The sequence below is a fragment of the Prinia subflava genome, chromosome 2 (genome assembly GCF_021018805.1).
Source record: "Prinia subflava isolate CZ2003 ecotype Zambia chromosome 2, Cam_Psub_1.2, whole genome shotgun sequence".
Taxonomy (NCBI): Eukaryota; Metazoa; Chordata; class Aves; order Passeriformes; family Cisticolidae; genus Prinia; species Prinia subflava.
This window is the reverse complement of record NC_086248.1, coordinates 100,843,497-100,868,747: the sequence shown is the minus strand read 5'-3', so window position 1 is coordinate 100,868,747 and position 25,251 is coordinate 100,843,497.

Sequence of the window (25,251 nt, the reverse complement as noted above, 5' to 3'; positions counted from 1 at the left end):
ACATCAGCTGCGACAATTTAGCAACTGTAAGAAAACATGATCATATTTGCATTTCTGGAATTTCTGCAGCTTTAAAGAAAAGTGGTGAGGGAATGTCTGTCCTACACCACTGTTGAGGTAAACTGACTGGGCCCTGAGATACGCACATTGTGATGAATTAATAATAAGATGCTAAACTGGCATTGCATTTTCTTAATTTTTAGCTCCTGTAGAAGTGGTTATTAAATATACTTTAATACTTTTGAAAAATCTAAAGGCATTTCTCTGGCCCAGCATTCTGCTACTCACTCTCTGTTGTGCTTGGTTGTATGTATATAGTCATATATACAAAGATATTGTTTTTACTCCTTCAGAATAGAAGAAATTCTAAAACTGATGCCTTTGAGTGAGCTTCTGTTGAATGCATTAAGCTGTTCTGTATGCTTGAATTGATGCTTCACTCATTAGTCGATGTAGAGCACCGAAAACCCTTGTGTATATATCATCCCAGTAGGAAAAAAAACAAAAGAAGGAGGAAAAAAGCACACAAACTCCACAATCAATTGCTTGCTCTGCTTAGTTCGGTACTACAAAACTGTGATAAATTCATAAATTCTTATTATTGTGGTGAATGAGTTATTTCCTTTAGACATTAAAATAAAACTCAAGGATCCAAATAAGACAAGTTATAAAATATTCACCTCTTATAACATGAAAATAATTGTCATGGCCTTAGAAATATCATGTGAATTCTGAAGGATTCCTATGCATTTCTTCCAGCTCAAGACTTGTCCTGTAAATTTCCAAAATCCAGTCATCTGTAAAACAATCAGACATTCATTGTGAAGGGTATTGGCTAATCAAGCCATATCTAATTAAAAGAGATATTGCTATTTATATTTTGCTGAATGCAAATTTTTGGGTGAATCTTCCTGGAAACTGATTAGAAGTTTGGCAAAATTTTCTGTGTAAAATCCTGCAGAGTTTAGGGTAGAAAATGACACAAAATCCAAGTGTTCTTTGATGTGTAACACAGAAAAGAACCTTATTCTTTTAGTGCACTTGAAGAAAAGTGGGTGCTTGAGTTAGTGACCTATGGAGTTATGAGTCAGTGAAGTTTCCAAAGGATGAGTCAATCCACTCAAGTGTCATTTAGTTGTCACTGACTATATGGCAGACAAGGCTCTATTTCTCTCATGTGTCTTAACTGAATAAAGCTGGCTGTGTAAATATCCTGCTCAGACATTTGAAGTTGGACACAATTTGTATTTACTCATGTTCTCTTGTAAATAGAAAAATCATTTCTCTATAATGTATTGCTGTATATGTGTCTGAAATGAGATGTGAGAAAGCTGTGGAGGAGCATTTAATTGCTTCCAATATTTAGTGTTTAAATTATATAGCAGTGTCCATTGTCACAGTTTACTCAAGCATTTTGCTCTGTCATGCGAACTGATAAAGCTGCTCACGTTTTCCCTTCAGTTTAAAAGGAATTTATTTTCTGGTGAGCTAATTAAGAATTAAGGGACTTTCCCTACTCATTTTCGCCCTCTGTATGCTGAATCTGTGATTTCTCTCTATAATTAATTCAGTTTGACAATCTTATTACAGTTTGACTGGAAACTGCTCTCAAACTGGACTAAAAGAGGCAATTTGACAGTACCAATAGAGGTAAGATTTAAGTAGAGGAGTAAGCCAACAGGCAAGGCTCCTTTTTCTTGTACAGTCAGGTAGTTTCTTGAATAAAAAGGTAGAGAAAAAGCCCTTATTTTCTCACTTTACTCCCTACACAGTTTTCTTTAAAAGCAGTTTCTTTCCACACTGGATAGACTTTCATACTATGGTACTTAGGGCTGTGGGATCTTTTAAAAAAGGATGTTTATATTTTTACACAGGACCTATTGTTACTAATTTAAACAGAATATCTCATGTCTTTTAGACAGAGTACACCTGCTCATTTCTGTTTCAGTCAATCAGGCAGAAAAAAATCTTGTAAGCTGAAAGTAAGTATATTGGCAACTATTTGGGGAGGTTTTTAATACTATTCAGGATGCTGATTTTCACTCATGTGTCTATCTTACATATTTCTGCAAGGATTGTTTCAAGATGGACTAGATTAATCTGAGGCAATTCAATAATGTAATCCTCATTTTTGAGATAGAGAAGTGTATAATGAACTAGCTGTAGGTTTTTATGGTACAAATGAAAACAAAATATCTAATCCTTTATTCTCCAAGAAGCTGTACATATCTTTGCTTTTCAATTGCATATTGGCCCTTCCTGTTTCTGTTAGTTGTCCCCTCTGGTGTGATTTCCATGAAATTCCTCCTATTGCATAACAGTTTATTCAGTGACTTCAGGATAAGATCCAGCTGTGAGGGGTAGTCAGCATAGTACCCTGTATTGTGGAACCTTGACCCATTTCTTTCTCAAAAATTTTAGGAGAATTTTTGTTTATTTGTTTTTAAAAACAGATACTTCATAAGTCTCTAATTTGAGTTGTGAAAAAATGGCAAAAATTTCCTTAGAGCAGTCCTGCCCAACTTTAATAATTATTTTTTCTGGCCATGAATAAATCTGTCAGTCTTGTGTGCTTTCTGCGATGATTCATTTCAGACTCCACTTTAGCATTTTTATAAACATCTGCAACACTACTTAATAAATTACTCATTGCACCTTAAAGCAAAATGGTAATGCCTGCAACAGAACCTCAGTATAGTAACTAAGTGAATGAATAATACATGTTTGTGTCATGGGAAGTACAAGGAAATGCTGCTTCCTTCCACTGTCGGATGTGCAATTATTGTATAATTAAGTTCAGCTTACATGACAGGTGAATGACATTCCCACACTGCTGTTCCAGGTTTGCTCCTCAAGCAGGCTAAATATGTTGTACAACAACATTTCAAACAGAAGCAATGCAGAACAGCTACTATAGAGTATTTTGTGAGCCTGAGTGGCTCCTGTCCCGGTTTCTGCTACCATGGGTAGGCAAGATGTACTTTTGATAACACATGTATGAACTAAGACACCCAGTAAGCCAGGGAAGTTCCTTAATTAGGGTCTTCACAACAATGAACGAGTGTGGGGAACTGGACTCATGATGGTTAGTATGAGTTAAGTTTAATCTCTTCCTTGGTATTACTCCTGTCTTTTCTTTCTTTGTTTAAATGTGACTGCACCCATTTTTCAGCTGACAAGGAGTCCCCATACCATATTTGCAATTCCAAATGACTGACTCCTATGAATAATTTTTCAAGAGATGTGTATAAGTCAGTTTCAAAGGAAGGAAGATATTTCTCTAACCAAACTGATGTAGCCTATCCCTCACTGCAGCTCTAAGAGTATTGAAAAGAGTTATTTTTCTTTGAAAATATAGAACCTGCAATTTGAGAAAAAAAAAATACATAGTCCTTGTGGCTGCATGGGAATTCACAAAACTGTAATATTTACCTCTTAAATTGCTTTTAACTCTGGAAGAATGTTTTTCTTGTGATAAGTCAGTTTATGTTTACTGTATGGAGAGTAGTGTAGAACCTTTACAGTCAAGGAAAAGCAAATTTCAACTCTGCTGTGTGTTTCCACTTACGAACGTTTCTAATGGAGATTCAGAAAACTGAAAAGATGGGAACTATTTCTTTCACTGCAAAGCAGTGAACGAACTATGCAGAGCTGCAATAAAATCACTATTTTTCATTATTAAGAAAATAAGCAGGATTCACCAAGCCTGCAAATGGGGCAAACAGAGAATGTTGTTTCAAAGCTTTTTTATTCAATCTCTTCTCAGTGTGTGCAGCTCTGTTTTAGCCATTCTATTCCAGCAGTTTATCTCGGCAGCATGGAACTCAAGTAAGAGTTTTGCCCTTCTTTTCAGCCTGTAATGAAGAGCTTCCTCTGAGAACAGCGAGAAACACAAAATGCTGAGATGTTTTGTCTAGATATGAAGTCTGATCTACACCTATTACATATAAAATGGGGAACCCCCTTCTTTTTAATGAAGTGACCCAGATTTTCTAGTCAGAAACCGTGATGTGAGCTAAGAAAACTCCCACTGCCTTTGGATCAGAAAATAGGGTAAATGGGTAGTCAAATGATTTAGTTTAATCAAGAACAATTTGAAAGAGATTCTGAGGATTCTTTTAAAAATCAGTAAGAAAAAATATACACCAGTTCTATTTACAATGATTACAACCAGTCTCAAGGACCTGGTTATGCTTCTTGTTCATTCTGAAACATGCAGATGATGTTTTGATACACAAGAAGGCTGATTGTGCCGGGATAATGTTTTGTTACTACTGTATTCACTGAAAGTAAGAGGCGTGGAAAAATCAAAATAAATAGTAACTATTCTTTTTTAATGGGTCAGAATTCCTGTTTTTCATTGTGTTGATTATAAGAAATACTTAACATAAAATGACAACATAAGCTTTACTAATAGAAAAACTTTAGGTGTTAGATTAACTTAGTATTTGTTCAGATGTCACAAAGTTTGCCTGTTATTTCAAATTTATTAATACAGACTTTTAGAAGAAATTTGTTAACAGTGTTTGACCAAAGGGAAATTTTTGTACAGTGGAATTTCTTCCCATTCTTGCTATATCTGTTGCCAATATTTGTCCTTTTTCTGTACTCATGATGCCTCCCAATAGCTGTGGAATCAACACATTCCATCAGTACACGTCTTGTGCCAGGGTCATGGATAGATATTTGGAGACTTATTTTGCACTGAAATATTCATGGGTAAGAAATCATACTTACACTAGATGGAAGCTTATTTCATGTTTTGAAAGCTATTTTCATATATATGTATCTATATACACACATATATATAAATTTATATGTAATTGTCCAGGTTTAGGGCAGTAATGTAAAAATATATATGTAAGTAATATATATATATAAGTAAAATATATATGTAAGTAAAATATATATGTAAAAATTGCATTTTAGCAATTGTCATTACATAATATTATTATTACCATTACTGTGAAATTAGTGAAATGATTTCAGTTCTCTTTCAAATGATTGTCCACCAATATTCCCATGAATTGAATACTTACAGAACTATGGCTTCATGCCTGTTGCTCACACAGATCATGTTCACACTGAATAAACAAAAAAAAGGCCTTTCATGGATTCATTACTGCTTACAGCATTGAATATATCCCTTTCTTGATACTGAAGGGAAGTCTGGATTGTCTTCTCTGTTCATGGTTAACTTGGTTTTTTTTTAAAGTACTGAGTGCAGTCAATAAATATTTCTTTACAGTCCTTTTGGTATAATTCATATGTCTTAACAAAGGTAACTTCATCTCTGAAAGTTTTCTGTCTGATGGGGATGGAATTAAAAATGAGTACTTATGTCATGGCTGTTTGAAAGATCTGAGAAACTGGTATGATGCAGCCTGATCTAAGGAGCATTACACTCCATGAGTACGGGAGATAATGAAAAATGCAGGATTAATGATCATCTATTTCTACATTTCATCAGTTAACGCTCCAGCTCCTGAATACAGATGCATTATTCAGAAAAACTCTTCCAAGTATTTCATTGCCATTAGGATGATTTTGAAGACTGTGGCAAATATTTTTCTTCAGTTTCTCCAGAAACCGGTTTACATTCGTTTTGTGTTTTCAAAAGAAGTCAAGAGTGCTCACCTTTAAATCGAGGCAACCAAAATTGTACTTATTCTTAAATGTCTATCATTTTCAAGTATTTTCTCAAGTGGAAAGCAATGTAGTAGCCTGTAGATAAGATGACATCAGTCTGGTGTATTTTTTTTTTTGATGGGAGAATGCCACAGCATCCCACCTGACCATGCAGAAGCAAAGGCCTAATCAAGAATCACAGCTCCATAATATTCAAAAGCTCCATGGTAAGCATGGTAAGCATGGTAAGCATGGTAAGCATTGATGGTATGCAGTCTCTTCTAAAAACAAATTGAGAAGAGATTACTCTGGTCTTTGCATATTCATTGCACTTTTCTGAGACCATCACTGCCTTCTTGTTCTGGAAGAAATTCCAGAGTCTTATTTTCAAGATTTGTGTTAGACATTGAAAATTCTCACAATGTGTATATTTGAGTGTCATTTAGCACCTTAAGTGATTTACACAGAAAGGAAGTTCTCAGCCATGGTGTGTAAAACCCCATATGTTGCATGTGACTAGTGGTGGTTCCCTCCTTACCTGTTTTTATAATGCACTGTATTCTCTGCAAAAAGGTGCCCAACTAGTTAAACTCAAGAAAATGCCCAGTATTTTAATAAGGAAATAAAGTGTCCAGTCCTAAGTTTGTCTGTTGTGTGTTAACATTCTAGTAGAAGTAAAGTAAAATGCAGACAAATAACAGAATCCAAATACTTTTTTTGTTGGCTTTTCTGGAGAATACAGCATTAATAAATAGGTAGAGAAAAACTGCCAGGGTATACTTTGTGCAGCTGCCATCTGGTAGCTATATAACACAGTTGTGGTGGTCAAGCAGGTGGTGATTAACCATGATTCAAAATGATGTTTCACAGCAGGCATCCCAGCAGGGAAGGAAATTTGGCTTTCACAATATTCTGCTGGAATTCACACACTAGGGAGAGTGAGGTGACACACAAGTGCTGTGGGCAGGAGGGACAGGCAGCACATGGAAGATTCTCCTCCTCTGAAAACTGTCCATGTCATTCAACTATCTGATGGTTCTGTAGGGCTGTTCAAAGAGCTGCGGGAATAAGGATAAGCTGCTTTATATTTAATTTTCATTGGGATTTACACAGATGGTTCTAGAATGCTGAATATGTCATTAAACAAAATAATAAAGTAAGATTTTTATTCTACGGTCAGAATCAGTCACTGAAAATAACAGTCATGCTGGATAGAAGTACAAGTCTTCTTCAAATTTTTCCATTTGGAATCTGCAGAAGGCCAAGTATGGTTAAGAAAATAACAGGAAAAGAGTGTAATCTAGAAAAATCACAGGTCTGTCAATATTGTCTCAGTATTTTTATTTTGGAACAATGGGTAAATAAAAGAAGATGTAAAGATAAATGTAGAATAGAATACAATTCGGCAGTCTAGAAAAGCAGAATTAATGACCCTGCTTTTTATGTTTTCTTTTGCACAACAGAACATGCTGATCATGCAATCTGATTGAAAGTGAATGCATCATTTAGGATGGAGAATATGAATATTATTAATTTTAATAATATTAACATTTTCAAATTGCAAACACACAAGTCAATATCCTCTCAGGAAAGGGGAAGTGTTAGTACCATCCTGCACTGCAGATTCGTTCATCATTATGTGGAATTTTGGTTGTGTTACAGAGCTATTAATACACACTGAAGCAGACAAAGAACAACAGAATGATCAGAGAAAGGAAAGACTATCATGCAAAAGAGTAAACAGGCTTGGCTTGTTTGGTTTAGCAAAACACAGATGGAAGGAGGGATATGATTGTACTTGATAAATATGTCAAGGGAAATACCAGGCTGGGAGCTATTTAATCTGAGACTGTGTTTGCACACAGAAAATTTTTATAAAGCTGGCTATAAGCATATTTAGGATTGAAGCTGTAAAATGCTTTTGAAATGTGAGATACTCCAGTTGTGAAGGAAAAGAAGGAATGAGTACAAATTGAAAAACAGAAAATTCCATTTAAACAAAAGGAAAAAAATATTGTCAGCATAGGTGAAGAGCATTCCACTCTAACCTCTGGAGGAGTAGAACTGGATAGTTACATGTGTATTCACCAAAGGAATTCAAGTACTCAGAAACAGATCACATGCTCTGAGTATTTTTCAGGTGGCTGCCTTGGTTCCAGACAAGGTAGAACATTTCAAAACACACAACTGCCATCTGTGTCAAACTGACACTTGAGACTGAAATCAGGTGTCATATCTTTTAAGACTGGCAAGAATAGGTAATATTGTGCTTTGCTTTTTCATGGAATTTGACTTATAAAAAACTTATGTGTTTGTTTTTAATTTAGTAGCATAAAATAAAAGAAAAATATTTTCTGAAAGGTTCCAAGTTGTTTGGCTTTATTTTTTTGACTATTGCTTTTTTACAACTACAGTTTGCTGACAAGCCTCCATTTTATGAAAAGGATCAGAGCAAAGGATCTTCTCATCTTGCTCTGTTATTGCCTTTCCAGAGATAACACTGTAGACATTAAAACAAAGAAAAAGAAATCACAAGGATGCTCCTTCTGAAGAAGATCAAGGCTTATCTTACAAAAACTGAGGCTGTTGAAAATGCACTAATTTTGTCAATCAATCTAAATTTAATGAAATTTTCTTCTAGTATATTAGGAAGGAAATGGTGCTGTTCATTCATTTATGTACATGAACAGATAAAGAGTACGTGTGTATATATACACATGATGTATTATATATATATATATATATACATTCAAAAGTAAACTTTATATATAAGTAATTCTTAAAGATGGAAATATCTTTCTTTTTCATTATAAGAATGTTTTGTTGTCAGTTATCAAAAAGAATTATAAACCCATCTTTCTGACTTAGAGTCACTGAGCACCACATCCTGCAGCACACTGAGCTTGTATTTCAGAGAATTTTACCAATACTCCAGGCTCTAGCATGATCAGGCAGATCAAGTGGATTGTGTATGCACAGTTTTGCCCAGGGCCAAAAGCAATCCTGGTGCAAAAAGGAGGAAACACATGTGAGAAAGCTGGCAAAGATGCAACACACAACAACAACAACAACAACAACAACAACAACAACAACATTTCTTTTCATTTTTTCCTCCTGCAATTGACATCTTCTGTTTGAGGACTACAACTCTGTGAATGTTTGCTACAAATCTTATTGATCATGTTTTCCTCCCCAGCAGCTAATACTCATAACTTAATTTCTTCTGCTCTGGCTACAACTAAGTATCATTTTTTCCGATAAAACTCAGCTTGTTTTATTTCTAGTTATCCAAACTGGGCTCTGCAGTGTGGAGTGAACCACCGATGATCTACTTCCACCTTCTTTTCCCTGTACAGTAGTAATTTTTTAGTTCATTCAATTGATGTTTTTTGGACATAGTCATAGGTTCAGCATTTGCCTCTCTGTAAGTTTGATACAAGGTAGATAATGTGAAGGCAGAGTTGGATTTTCTTCCAAAGGACCAAGACTTAAAACAAAATCTTTATTTTCATGAATAATCTTGATGATTTCAATATAAGAGCTTGGGAGAAAACTGCAGAATCAGATCTAGGTTTTTGGTGGAGGGGGTGTTTTTGTGGTTTGTTTGTGGGATTTTTTGTTTGCTGGTTTTGGTTTTGTTGTTCTGGAGATACTTCATTTGTGAGGCTCTGACTACACTGTTAGTTTACAAACAGTTTTATTTTTTATATCATGCTTTTTGCCATGCTCACAGAATTAAGAAACCTTTTGTAGCAGCTCTGCATTCTAATTTATGATTGAGATAGGCTCTATTTACAGCTCAGTTTACTTCATTCTAGGTCAACAGTTTTAATTAGAGTATTTTTAGCAAATCATGAAATACAAGTGCACACAGATATGGAAGTACATTAACCAGTCCAATCCCAGCACTTAGTTCTACACCTCTTTGTTCTTCTATAAGCAGAAACAGTTGCTTTTTGTAAACATCACTAGGCATTTGTCATCTTTTCTTGCACTCACCATTTCTCCCTGTCACAATTTTGGTTTTATTCTACTTTTATTTCTCCTGTAAAGGCATATTTCTTGTAAAACTTAATGAAAAAAAAGCAGTCTTCATTCATGTTTCTGCTCAAAAATTTGTAACTATAATAGAAAGCTAAACTGAACAAAAAGCCTTTTCTAAAATACTATGTTCCTTCAATGTTTACCATGGACTAGAGCTGAATTAAGGTGTTTATATTTCTAAGTCAAATGTTATTGTGGGATGCGGGAATTGCAATTTTGGCATGAAAAAGTAGAACAATTGGGTTTGATTAACTAACATGTGATGGAGATTTTTTGTTACTAGACTTTGCCACTTGAGACATGTTTAGAAGGTCATATGCACAGGCTGTGGAAAGAAAAAATCATTTCAGTTTGGCAATAGGGACTGTGGTCCTTGAATAGACCCTGGGCTGGAGAGTCAATTTTTTTTAATACTAATGCATCTATGATTATTTTTCAAGTGGAGGCCATTGTCTGCTAGTCCAAGGCCCTGATAAATCTTCAGTTCCTATGCTGATAGTGTTGCAGGCAGGACTATCTTAAACAAAATTCAGGCTGTTAGAAAGCTGCAATTTTTGTAAGGAGTCAGGATTTCCTGTGCACAGTTCAGTTTTTTCTGATACTCAGGTCTTGTTGCACCCATGCTCTGCCATCCATCCATCCCATCAAGTCATGGGGCAAAGCAGGACTGCAGTTCCCATACTGATGATCTGGGAGATGCTGTACAGGTAATGTTTTGTACCTGGCTGGAATCAGTTTGACAGGGCTTAGGAGAAGGTTAAGTGGAGGACAAATTACCACTGGTTTCAAGCAGCAGCTAACACTGATCTTTATAGCATCTTTATAGCAAAATAATATACATTCTGGCACTGCACTTTATAGATTCTGCATGACAAGTGATAAAAGTTATGAATTACTTCTATCAGGCTTCATTTTTCCCCGCTTTTTAGTTAATATTACAAAGCCTGATGTAATTACCCATTTGGCAGCTCTCCTTGTCAGTCATCTGCTGATTCATAAGGCAGTCAAACAATATATTACACACCAGATCATCTGTGAGGACTTTGAGGCACAGGGCTGGCATTGGATTCCATTTTCAAGGGTATTTCAGCAGAATCAGAACTATCCACAGGGTTCCTGTGCCAGTCCTGTCTCCTTGCTGTACACAGAGCTGTAGGATTTTAGGCTCCACATCTCTTGTTGCCCAAAATGACTTGTAGGCTTTTCCTCTCCAGAAAACAGGCAGCTGTACTTCTTTTGGCATAAGTTTGTCATGTCAGGAGATATGTCAGGTGCCAATTTTGCATCTGTATTTGGGGATATCTACAGGCAATGTGGAAACTTGCTAGTTCAGCTTGAAGGCATTTACTTGCCTTTGTTTCCCGTGGTTTGATAGTCTTTACATATTTGGAGGCCTGCTCCCCTGCAAATACCAGCAGAAATGTGTAAATTACAACCATATCAGGGCCAGGGATAAATTTTTTCATCTTTTTACTACTAAGAAAAAGCTAGAAAACTTCAAGTGCCAATTACTGGCACACTGAAGTTCCCTCACCAGCATCTTTGCCTCCTTGGTGCACTTCCCTGCTGCAGCTCTTCTTTGTGCAGATCTGTGAGTCTCTGCCACTGATCTGTCCTGCTGTGTTTATTTCGTCCTTCCAGGTAATTAAACAATATCCACATAAACAAGGGACACTGCTGAGGCCTAGATCTAGGCCAAAAAAGGTAATTGTTGTCACAGATTATTATGAAGATTGTTCCCTTTTACCTTTTAACAAATCTAATTTTAATGTATGTGAAAAATAATAAATAATGCATATTTTTGTATCTGTAGCTTTACAAATAATATTTTGTAAAAAAATAGCTTTACAAATGATATTTTAAATTATAACTTATTAGCTGACCATTTTACTAGTTGGGTAAGAATTAAGAGGTATTAAATAGTCAGGTTTATGTTTAAATATATGACCTCTTTTTGCAAAATTATTTTTCAGGATTTTTCACTGCTATTTGTTTGTCAATAAAATAATGAAAATCTCACATATATATATGTGTGTGTGTATATATATACACACACATGTAGGAATAAAACCTAGAATGACCTTGACTGGGGAAAGGGTAAATGTTTGTCCAGAAATTACACACAACGTATTCTGAAATCACAAGAATTCTAAGAATCATTTTCCATATTTTGTTAATTATTAGCTCAGTTTTCTTTAGAAGTCACAGAAATTGAAGAAAGAAGTGACAGAATCTAACAGAGAAGGGTGATTTTCCATTGATTATAGACAGAATGCAGACAGAAAATGTTGAAAATCTTGGGAGGATATAATTTATATATTTTTCTCTTTTTTATAATCAAAGGTCTGAAAACAAAATGGCTAACTTTCAAATTTATTATTATTATTTACTTTACAAGCCAAAGAGCATCTGAAACCTGAAGGTCATATCTCTACTGAAAAAGAACAGTCCTCAGACAGATCCTGCAAACCACATGACAGAGATAATTTTAGCATAAATATTAAAGGAGTAGGTATTACCTCTGAACTATAGTAACAGGTGTTAATTCTACACTGTATCTGGAAACATAATATTCTTGAAAACAAAGACCATTTCTTAAGAGGATTCTGAAGCTTGCTGAACAAGACTGTTCATCTCTTTATGATACTCTTTAGCAGTAGTGGATGTAACTATTAATTTAGATTAAAGTTGCCACATAATCATTAAGGTTAGCTCTCCACTGATATGAATGAAGAAATTCAGATTCATGTTGAGTCCTCCAGATATGACAGGACTAATGGGTTGTAAATATAAAGGTTGCAGAATGAAGAAGGGCTGGATGGACTGACTTAAAATCTCAGCAGTTGTGCTTTTCTGCCACATGCCTACCAGCAAATTTTTTACAGGACATTTCTGCTGTATCACACTGCTTTGTTAATGCTGGAGGAGTCATTGACAAGGGATTAAGATTTCTTCCCAGTGGAAAATTCTCCATTATTGCAGCAGGTCATAATTAAGTCAAAAAGACATTCCTTTTCTCTGTCCAGGAAGAAACTACTTCCTGTGTTCACTTGTTCAAGTGAACAGTGTCTATAAGCTGCTCCAAACCAGTCCCGTATGGCTCTGAGCATGGATGAATTCTGGTCTCTGTGGTACTGGAGTACTTTGTTTCCTGTGGCCTGAAATTTAGATAAATTGAGTTCACAAATTGGAAGAATTTGGTGTTGTGAAGTTGGGCAAAGTAGTGGCAATAGAAATTGAACACATGTTTGTATTCCAGTGTTATAACTGAGACAGTGAATCAATCTCTTATGTATGTAAGAACAGAGCAGTGTCAGTTTTCCTTTCACTGATGTCAAAGAAAAGGGAAAGTGTCATCAAAGTTCTAAAGACATAGTTCCTTTCATTACAGGCCGGAGCACTGTAACCTATATTTTTTTTCACCACATAAAGTTCAAGTGTTCAAATGTGTCTCATAGCAGATGATCATGACCCCAAACATTAGAAATCCAGATTAGAAATGAAATGTACGTATCTAGCAATGAGAGTTACTAACATCTGGAATAGCTTGGCTTGTGATTGCTTCTTAGATTATCAGTTACTTTGAATATTGAAAACAAGTTAAATCCACTTTTGATTGAGATCCTTGAATTTTTCATGCCTCCCTGCATGCGAAAATCATTGGTTTATTGTTGATATATAAAAAAAGATGTCCTTTCCATCAAGCCAGATTTTGCAAAATTTCTGAGAAGAAATAGTGTTTCATCTCTTCTGCTTTTAAATGTAATAAATCTGACTCTAAACAGAATAATGCTAAATTGTTTGCCTAATCCCAGTATGTAATATCTTAGAAGGAGTGACATTTAAAATGCAGAAAGTAGTTTTGTCACATGGGAAAATGGAATCTGCTTTTAAACTGATGAGTTTGGTCCTATGTGGTTACAAAAAGGATTCACTCCCTTGCTATAGAATGCTCTCATTCATTTTCGCATTATTTCATTTTACCCTCAGCAGGCTTTTCAATTCAGCTACAGTATCTGTCATAAGTTGAACTTTAAGTGCTGTAGTTGGGCTTTACCTTGTAGAATATGTTTCTGCCTGCTTCTGTACTGCTTTGGCCTCACACCTAATTGATGGTCTTGTTTTCACTTTTCCAATTCACTATTCTACTAATTAGCCTTTCTTCTTACATAGGGTTTTTTTTTTGCTTTATTGATACTCCATTCACAGCAAAGCTCAGCTGAAAAGAAGTGTTTTCTTCTTTGCCAGTACCCAGTGATTTTCTTATTTCCCTTCTGAGTTTTTGGGGAGTTTTTCACCTGTAAAGAAATATGTGCCTTTGTTTTTCATGCCTCTTGTACATCATTGATGAACTCCAGTCAGAAGAATGGTGGCACTTTATGATCATGAAGCTAAGTGCGTTTCTTTTTGGTTGCTTTTTGTTATGTTCTCTGACAAATCAAGACTTTTTTACTGAGCTCTGTTCCTGTGAATCCTATTTCAGGATTACATTTGTTATGCTGTATTTGGATATTCCTGGAAAGTACTTCATGATACATTTTAGAATCTACTGTCAAAATGCAAACACATTCTTTTTATGCATTCTGCAGCACTAGACACCAAATGTGACAAAGCCATTTCTAACAGACTTGAATTAAAGAGGCGTCTGCTTTTTGGTCATTTGGCACGAACATTACTGTTAGATACAAAGGAAAATAAAAAATAAAATAAGGAGCTGGTGGTAGATTCCAAAGAAAGTTAAAGAAATGACTTCTGATTAAGTATTGGCATTTTTGCTTCATTTATATTTGATGTCATCAACTCAGAACTGTTACATTAATATTAGCAGTGTTCCAACCTTCCAGGCTTGAAGGAAGGTGAGCTATCTTTTTTCGCCATTATCATCAATTTCCATGCAAAAGCCAGAGTGTTACTGAATCAAAACCTGTTTGTGCAAGCTTCCTTATTATTTTCTCCTTCTTGAGAGAGCATTATTAGCTATATTTCTAGTGCACATGGCCTACTGATATTCCTCACAAGAAATTCACTTTTCATATATGGGACCCAAACCAATGGCCATGGGTATCAATAGGAAATATTGTGTTTATTTCAATGGACTTTGGATAAGATCTTGATTGCCCTAAAACTATATTGTCTCTAGTTTCATTTTGTTTAATCTCCATAACAAAAGACAAAAGAAAACATTTCCAATACTGGTGTTCTTATTAAAAGACATGCTTCACACTTCATCCTGCTTTCCACAGCTTCTGCTCTTATATTCCATGTTGTTTTCTTCTTACTCATTGGAGTTCTGTGGGCGTGAATAGTAAGAAAACTGATACTCATGACTTGCTTAGCTGAGTTCTTGTAGGTGGAGATGGGGTACCAGCCATTGTGGCACTAGAGGACAGCTTCAGACAATTTGTCCAGCAATGTCAGCTTTGAAAGTAAATACAGTAAATACAGCCTCAAGAGGGAAATTCCTGAACAAAATGATTCCACAGATCATACTGACACTCTATTTTTTCCTGTAAAGTGCTTCCCTTTCTTGATCTGTTTGTGTGTTCTGTGTTTCACTACCAAGACAAACATTTCAAAACCAGATTTGTAACAGTCTCTGGAACACCATCTAGATTCTCCCTAGAATAAATTTGCACATTGTCTTCCAGGCAAATTTTTTTTGTTCTGCTCTCTGTAAAAATATTTGAACAGGTACTTCCTTCTTTTTCCACCATATCTCTTCAAGGCAGTTATTGTTTGTTTCTCCAGTCCCTGATTTGCATTTCTTTTTGGAGATTTACCAAACAAATGCAGTCCAATCTAACATCAATAGTTCCCTAGTTCTCCTTTCTTTCAGTTGTTTTTCCATTGGAAGGACATGATGGTTGGTTTCCTAGCTCATCTCATTTCACATCATTAATTAAATAACCTAGAATATATGCCTATTTTTCTTTAATGAAATGTTAGAAAGTTTAACTATTTCTGTCTCCCCTGTATGTCTAAGATGTTCCAGAGATGGACAACATTTTTGCTGATTCAACACATAGGATGGTTTTGTATGACCCAATTTCTTTCCCTTTGAAATCCATTAGGACTTTGCTGATGAGTTCAGAGGAGGAGGAGGAGCAGGAGTTGGAGGAGGAGGAAGGAATGGTGCTTCACTGAACATGTTGTACAGCCCCTGGTGCTGCAGCTCAGACCTGGAGAAGCCCTCACAGGTGGGTGAATGTTTCCTGGGGCAGTCTCCTGCAGAACTGCTGTATGCACTGGTGAGTACATTTAAATTTTAAAGGTGTCAAGGGGAGGACTAAGGCATGGAAATTATTCCATAAATCAACCCCAAGAATCCAGTTGCAGACCACAGAGTTACTGACTTAGCAGTTTTATCTAAACCATTGATTCTTGAGAGCTTTAAGGATAATTTGCTTAAATCAAGGTTACCTTAATTATGGAAACTTGATTAATTGCTGCAGTATTTCAGCTTTCGTGAAACATATTCATCCTAATAGAGGCACCTAAGTACCAAAGCCTTAACAAATACCTAGTGTTGTGTATACAGCACATAATTTATGATATCCACGTTGTAGCTGTTACATCCAAAGACACATTGTTTCCACAAAGTGTGACTGCAGTAGTTGTTTGTGACGGGCCTAGAAATGTATATAAGACATGAAATACAATCAGATACTCTGGAATATGCTGCACACTGCTTGCAGAAGTGAAGCACAAAATGAGAAAGAAAGAACTAAAGTTGACTTTGACTGGAACGTAGGCGAGGAACGTAAATCTGCTCTCCCTGTAGTTTAAACAAAGTGGAAAAGCAATTTATAACGAAATGCAGTACTGTGTGTACTTATCTGAAATTGCAAAATAGGGCTGCTGGGTTCCGAGGTTCAGATGAAATTGTACAGTCTTCTTTGTCTCCTACTCATTTCACTTAATCTCCTCCCAAGGGACCAGGTGGCTCAGGTCCTTAACAATGAGATCTGACACTTTTCCAGTCTTTGGTGGGTTTTTTTTTCTTTTTGGTGACACATTGAAAGAATTCTAAAACTGCACTTTAATTCTGGATTGCCACTCAAAAGAATAAATTGTTAAGCAAGTAAATGCTTTATAAATATTCAATATTAATATTTTCCTTCTCTCTCTTAAATTTGCTACCAGTGGTAAAATTGGCAGGTTAATATCCCCCTTGAATGTCTGTCACACTGCTCCTGTCATATATGACATCACATTTTAGTGAGATGGTTGCCTTCAGCATTAGATTCAGAAATGTCTGTTCTAGCTGCCAGCTTGAGCAAACAAATTTAAGTTTTCTATGGACAAGTCTTTCCTGGCTTGTTAACTTTTTGACTGTTCAGCTGAACATAATGGGCATCAGTTTTCTTAGCTGCTCACCATTTTACTGGTTTGAAAGACAGAAACATTTGGGTTTTCAGCAAGAACTGAGCAGCCAAAAGCAAAGCTTCAGAAGGGTAGGTGCATGAGCAATAATAAATACATACATCCACTTACAGCATATTGCTTTATAGGGTAAATTTACAAAATTGCACAGATTTACAGATGAAAAGCAGGAAACTAATGGACTTCAGATGCTTACACACATTTATCAGTCTCACTAAGCACCCATTTGAATCTTATAGCATCTAAATACCATTTAAAATATAGCCCTGAGCAATACTGTGCTCCTTTGATCCCCAGAATAAGTAGAGAGAGCCTGAAGGCAGTTCTATATCACTCGGATTATTGGAGGTCCGAGTGATTTGTAACCAGTCATGACCCTGGTCCTCCTTTACACACACTCCAGAGTGTGGGTGGCTGTGGAGAGGGAGCTGCCTTTGTGCTATGGAAAGCCTCATTGCAGAGTGCCAGCTCAAGGATCCTCAGGGTTGCTTGAAGCTGCTCCTTCAACAGAGATGAAATTCAAGACAAAATTCTGCTCACCAATGCTTAAAACTGAGAAAGTAGCAAGAAGAGGCATGATGCGTGGTTACATATAATCTTTATATGCATAAAAATGTACTGGTTTTACAAGGAATTATGGTTTTATGAAGATAGAGCATCAAGCTTAGTATTGCCAGTATCTAAACTTCATGCTATAAAAATATCATGCAGTTACCATGTTTGCAGATTGCATGGAAGAAAAGCTGTCTCTCTCTTTTCAGTTTGACTCAAGAAATGGGTTCACTAGTCAAGCTAAACTGCAATGAAGACTATGAAGGGTTTCCATCTAGTTAGGCATTTTTGAAAAATAATTTGGAGTAGGGAAACCTGTCCTGAAATCAATGACCTGCATCATCTGAGACATAAGAAATAGCAAGTGAATTGAGAGTAGAGATTGTTAGGCCTTATTTGGAGCCCACTTTTCCTCCTTCTTCATGTCCATGTTTTTGTGTGAATCTGGCAGTCAGACAGAGATCCCTGGAGAGAAGGGCATCTGTCTGCTCCTTGCTAAGAACAAAGTTCCAGGCAGTCTCCTAACATGGGATTATGAGGTTCTGCTGGGATTTCATTTGGCATGTAAGTGCTCTGCTAAGAAATCAGCAGTGTCTACATTTAAATTAAGCACACATATAAATTTTTATTTTAATATAGTTACATAAAGGTTCACATGGAGTGTGTAGAAATGCAACTTATAGATAAGTGCTTTCAAGATAATACAGAATTTAATAAAATATAGAGGATAGTCATTTAACCAAAAATATTCTTTCAAATTTAGGTATTTTGAACTATATTTTTAATTAAATTTTAAAGACTGAGTCTTTGACTTAGATAATAATCATCTTGAATACTGAGTATTAAGTGTTGGATTTATGATTCATGGTACCACACAGAAGTTATACCTGTGCCATACTCTTTTAATAGGTATCCCAACTATAGTAAAATCACACATAATTGCCTGAATGATGGAGTACATTGCAAATTTTTGATTCCTTATTTTTCATCAGGAATTACATTGCACAGGGTGAACAACCACACATTTCAGTTCTCCAAAGATGATAAGGTGCGTTCTTTCAGTATACACAAATACGTGGGTGTGAATGACAGGCTCCTACCATCAGGAGTGTTCAAAAAGTCTGTATATTATGATATGTGGGAGGTATTTTTGTGCTGATAGTAGTTCTTGCTATGTAAATACCCATGACCTTTTCAAGACAAAGAAAAATAATAGTTCTTTCTGTGTGCTTTGGGATAATGTTGCAAGTGCTACATTAGCCCAAAATGTTAGATATCTTCCATGTGAGGAATGCTTTCTCCAAATAGACTTTTCAGCAGTTATTGTTCCTTACACATCTTAGCTGGGACTTCTTTCATGCCTTGAGCTTTTTTGGTTTTCTCCTTAATTTAGGATTTCACATTATGCTTGTCACTGCAAGCTCTTTCTTCTGAGTCCCTTTGACTGCCCTCAGGCTGTCTGCCACCTGCAGTTGCAGCTCTTTAAAAGCCAACCCTTCAGTTAAAGGGGTTGTGTTTGTAAGAGAAACTTTCCCCATATCCAGGCCAATGTACGTGGGGTTGAGATCTGTCTTTGCTCAATGCTTGTAGGCTCCAGAGCTCTTGTGTCCGTCAGGCAGAATGGCAGAGTGTGAATTTCCAGCACAGAACCTGCCCCTAACTAACCCCAGCATGAATATTCATCCAGCTAAAAGCGAGATAACTTGTCCTATTTTCTGTCAGTGTTCTCCACCACACTAGCAGTCTCATTCTCACCATGGAACACTGTGCAGTCTCTTCCGTGCTCAGGCAAGCCTGAAAATGTGATTTTTAGCAAAAATGCTGAAGACAATTGAGTGCTGGGGGACTCATCCTCCAGGACATAAGTGCTCAGTAGCCAAGGGAAGAAAACAACTTGGGAGTCTTAACCAGAAGTCCTTTCCAACAGCCTGAGATATTTTATTTATGAAGCATAGTAGCTATGTGTGGCAGTTTAAGCATTTACTAATCTGCTTAGTTCAAATGCCAGGACATTTGAACAACTTGGCATGTCACTCATTCCCTAATGAGCCATAAAGTTATAGAAGGAAAGAAGGAAACTCCAAGCAAAAAAATATGCTCAGGACTTAGGTTTCCAGAGCTCAGTGTAAGTCTGAGCCATTCAGAAACTGAAAATGGAAGGAAGGACTACATCATTTAATGAACAATCAGTATAAAACATACATGATTATATTTCTCAAAATAGTGTCACCAAGATTATACATCTATACTGCTGGCATAGTTATATCTAGACTTCCAATCAATAGTATACACAACAAGACACCTGAAATGTTAGAATATAGATTAATTAAGACCCATTTTCTCCCTTCCACACCTCAGATGTTAGAAAGCTTTGACAATGGTAGTCTTTTGAGATCCAGAACACTGAAAATGGAAGGTGGATTTCGTAATATCAGCATGAAATCTGGCTAAATTTAGGTGCTAGAAGGAGTTTACCACAACTGTGTGAGATTCAAATTTGTACTGAACAAAATAAGAGTCTTTCAGGGGGCTTAATTTTGAAATGGGAACTTAATCAAAACCACTTTAATCTTATGCCATAAAAAAGAATTTTGAACTTCCCTTCACAGCAAGAACTGTTCATACATTCAGTGAATCATCCTACAGAACAAAATCTTAATTCTTGCCTGCAAAAAAATGTATATTTCTTGCCTGAAACCATTGTATCCATATCCTTTAGGACATTCAGGGAAGGGAGTATCCTTGTGCCTGTGTGACTTGTGTCGGCTTAATTAAAGAAGTCATCCTTTCCAGCCCACTCTGTACTCCCTACACAATGTTTTTACTGTACTAAAATGTGAACATTTTTCTCATACATTATCTAGGACAAAAAAGATAACATTTAGTACTCAGAATGTGGATAGCCTAAACCTATCAAGGTAAAACAAGTCTGATCATGTTGAGTTTTCTTAGTGCTTTAGCAGTAGCAAATAATTATTTGCCTACTCTACTGCAAGGTAACAGATTCATCAGATTTGAAAATGTTTCTGCACCTGATTAACTGGTTTTACACTAGGCTATCACTAATCAGTATTCCAGTATCTTATTTTTATAGATGTTTGTCTGTAAACCAAGCAGTTTTCTGAGCAGTCCAAATAAGTTGGAGCTGGGGATGGAAGAGAGGCAGATGATGGCAAAATTGCCCAGTAAAAGTAACATGATGAGAAATGTTTTTCTTCATCACAGGTTAGAGTTAAGGCTGGTAGATCAAGCCTTTGACTTTCAACTAAATTCAGTGTCACCCTAAAAATAACCTATGAATTTGTTTTATTCAGTGTTTAGGACTAATATTCTTGCTCCTCCTAGAATCTAATAGCGTGTGTCTGTTGGGATTGTGTCGCTGTGGGCAATGGTCAGAGTGCTGCGACCTTCCTGGAGAAGCATCCTTAGAAGGATGACCCAGAGGCACAGATGCTTCTTCTGCCTGCTGAGTGATTTCCAGCTCTTCAGTGAATCCAGATCTTTGGGACGATGCTGAAGGAAGAGACGGAGCCTTCGGATGGCGTTCCACAGGAGCTTTACTCAGCTTCTTCTTGGATACAGTCCAGTGACAAAGTGCCGAAGACCCAGGGGAAACACGGGGTTATATAAGGAAAGCAGGGGGTGGGGTAAAACATCTGAGCCAATCAGGTGGAGGATTGAGAAATTAACCAATCAGGGGAAGGATCGAAAACAGACCAATCAGCTGGTGTAAAAAGGAGGAAGTAGGGAAAGAACCAATGGGATGTAACTGATTAACATGTCAACCACAAAGCTTCATGGGGGGTACACATTTTGTCACCATAACAGCAAGAACCGTCTGCCACGGTTTTTCCTTTAGGGGGTTGTGTTTATGTACTGTTTGGAATAACTACTCTCTCTCCGGGGGAGCATGTTTATAGACTGACTGGCCTGACTGCTCTCTCCAGGGAAACATGTTTATATTATTGTCTGTCTTCTCTCCAGGGAAATGTGTTTAAATTAACATGGTCTGGCTTACTAGCTTCCACAGGACTGCAGCCACCATATGCCGATTCCCTGTAACTGAGAATTTTCAAATAATTTTTTTATGTACAAGATAAGATTGTCACCCCCAGTAAAGAGCTCTGTCACTTTTCCCATTGACTCTTTTCCCTTTCTGTTTTTTTAATATCATGAGATACCAGGGAACTTGCACTTTAAAAAGTAGGACATAAAAAGAAAAGTAATACACTGATTCCCTGAGTTGCTGCTGCTACACTGTCAGATAAAAAATAAAGCACAGTAAGATGAAAATAATCATTTCAACAATTTTATGACTGTTAAAAAAAAAGAAAAAAATATTCCCACAACATTACAACAGAACCCTCTCTGACTCCCTTGCCTTGAGTGGAATCTCATCAATTTGCAGAAAGAGAAAGGACTCAACTTTAGAATCAGGTGCTGCCACTCTTAGTCAGCACCTTCCCAAAGTCATTTTCTTATTTTTAACCTGGATTTCTGAGGTATCTAGGCACTTCAGCTGCTGAATTCTGGTTGTCAGTCATTAGTCTACAGACTTGTGAGTAGTTTTAATGATAGTTGAAATTTTCTGGATGTTTTGTGAAGCTGTGCTTCAGTGCAAATGTGATACTTGCTCCTAAGTGCTGCCTCGCTGATGGGAGCTGATGCATCTCAGAAGGCATCATGTTTTATTCTGCCTTTAGAAATCCTTATTTTATGGCAAAACAGTGAAAACTGGATCAAATACCTATCTAATATCTGAAATAAAAGATAATATTTTCTTTCTTTTACCACTAAATTTGTGTCAGATTAAAAGCTATCCTGGGAAAAAGTACCCAGTCTTTTGTCTGGAGACATCAATTGACAAAATTTGGTGCTTCTGTTTGAATTTTGATCCAATAGTTCATACTCTTCATTTGCACAATTTGAAAAACTGGGTCAGTTTATATTTTCATTGAGCTTCACACAATTTATGCAGTCAGTAATGTCCTAATTTTCTTTCCTGAACAAAGTTCATGGGAAAATCCTCAGAAAATGACGGTTCCAGCTCACCAAGCTCCAGAAGGGCCACACTAAGTTTACATAGGAGGCTCTTTGTGACATTTGGGAAACCTCCACCCTTGGTCTAGAAGGGTCAATCTTGTTCTGCCCAACTGTACTTATATTTCCTCATCCCTTTATTGCCATAGAGCACATAAACCCTGGGGTTAAAATTTGGGATATTCTTAAATCAGCATAGGAAAAGGTTCCCTTAGTGAGACTATTTATTTACATGTTTGCATTGCAAATGCGGTAATTTTATAAGCATTTTGACTTGGGCTTGCTTTTTTCCTAAGACAAAGTTTGAATTACTTTGGGTTTGTTGTTGTTGTTGTTGTTGTTGTTTCCTCCAATTTATTCATCAAGAACACCTGTGATTTTTAAAAGTTTTCAAGACTATAAATGTAAGGGTTTATTATTCTGAAAGACAGGATCATTGCACACCATTCAAACAGAGACAGAACACACAGAGTTTAGTAAGGAGACTTTGGCTCAGGCAGACTTTGACCCCACTTACCGTTACCGTTCTGTCAAAGCAGAGATGAGATTGTCATTTTTTGTTTACTTACGAACTTCAGGAATACAAAAAAGAAATTTTTAGGCACTGTATCCCACTGTAAATAACTTACCAAGATTGTATGAGTTCAAGATACTAACTACAACCATTAGGATTTATAGAGCAAATTCAGTCTATTCTGTTTCTTGAGATGGGTGGTAGCTTTATGAAGTAAAAATTGCAGTTTTACAACAGATAATATAATAGTTACTTAAGCCTATTAGTTTATTATTTCATCTTGAAAATGATCCCATGCCAATGTAAAGCTTAAGAGCAATGCAATGTAGGGAATTGTGGTCACTACCAAAGACACTGCCCATGTGCCAGTCAGAGTGAAAGCACATGACAGCATGAAGGAATGAGTTACCTTTCAAATCCATCTTAGGAATTGTTTCTTTCCAAAAGAACAAGTGGTTGTAATGACAAAAATTCCCACAAAAGGGAGTTCCTATTTTCCTCCCATTTTAAAATAATTTAGCTAATAACATTATTTATTTGTTGTTAAAATCAGTTTCTGTTTTCATGGAATAGCTCCAATTGGTAGAAAGTTGGTTACAACAAATATCAACCATAGTTTTTTGTTTCAAATGAGAAGTGATCATTTGGAATGGCACAAATAAGGATGGACTTGGCAGTGCTTGGCTAACAGACTCACTGATCCTAAAGGTCTTTTCCAGCCTGAATGATTCTATAATACCATAGGGAAATAATATGAAACAGCTATTCAGGAATCCATGTCCCAAACAACAATACAAGCAATAAAAAAGATGACAAAATGCAAGTCTGCCTGTTATTCTTTGAAACACAGTGTAGGGTACACTGGCACATACTTTCAGGACCTTAGAAACTGATTAGGTGAAGTCTTTACACCAAGGAATGAACAATTACATTGCTGAAAATATTCTAAGTAGTTTTAAGAAACTCATTTATTCTTACAACAAAAAAGAAAAAGGAAAAGAAGCACCACATTGTTCTGATCTGTACACTACTCCAAATTTTGAAAATACGGGTTGGTTCAAGGTCTTTATCTTGATAGTTAAAATCTCCATGGAGATTTTTCCTGAGACGAATTTTTTGCTTTACAATTGAAACTGTCTGCCAGGAGGAAATCTCATGGAAATGAGTAGCAAATACCTCAGAGAGGCAAAAATATTACTATAAAATTCAGTGCAATGGGAAATCATACTGGCTCTGTGCCTGTTCAATCTGAAAATATTACGTTGAACTAGCAGGTTTTGATTCAATGTTGTGTTTTTATACAACACATGTACTCACAAAACTAAGTCAAAATCTATAAACCAGATGCACTATTTCCTGTGACCAATCAAGGAAGTATAAAATGAGATGAAAAATGAAGGTTTTAATATTATTTCTGAGCAGTATTTTCAGGTATCATAGAGATAAGCACATAAAGAAAAGGTGTAATGAGTGTAAGTCATCAGTGCCATATTGCTTGTTGCACACACTATGAGATTTTTGTGCAAAGGTATCAAATTCAGTGATGTCTATTTCATCTCAGCCTTGCTACATGAAACTTGTGTAGGCACAGCAGACTGACAATAATTCACATTATGCAGTTCAGCCTGTTCAGCAGCATTGGTTGTAGGTTCAGTTTTGCAGAAGGAAGAGAGTATTGCTTTGTAAAAGCAGCTGTGGTTTGTCAACCCATGAAACTTTTCATGTTTCCACATGAAAAGTTTTTTTGTCTAAGTGGCACACTTGTGTTCTTCTTTCTTACTGTGTTATGCATAGCTAGAAGAAAAGAAGTTCTGGGTGATCTATCCCTGAAAGTGGTCAAGGCCTAGCTGGATGGGGCTTTTGTTAGCGTAGGAAAACATATAACCACACGAAGGCGATCATATGTGGTTCTTTATTCAAGCGCGCGGGGACACAGGGGCATACAGTGCCCAAATCTTGTGCCCCAAAAATACAGAGTCGATTTGTGATTTTTATAGTTTAAATTATACACATGTTAACTAACCTCCACCCCTAGATACTGATTATTCTATTCCTTAGTTACTATCTTAAATCATACCTACGCTTCTACC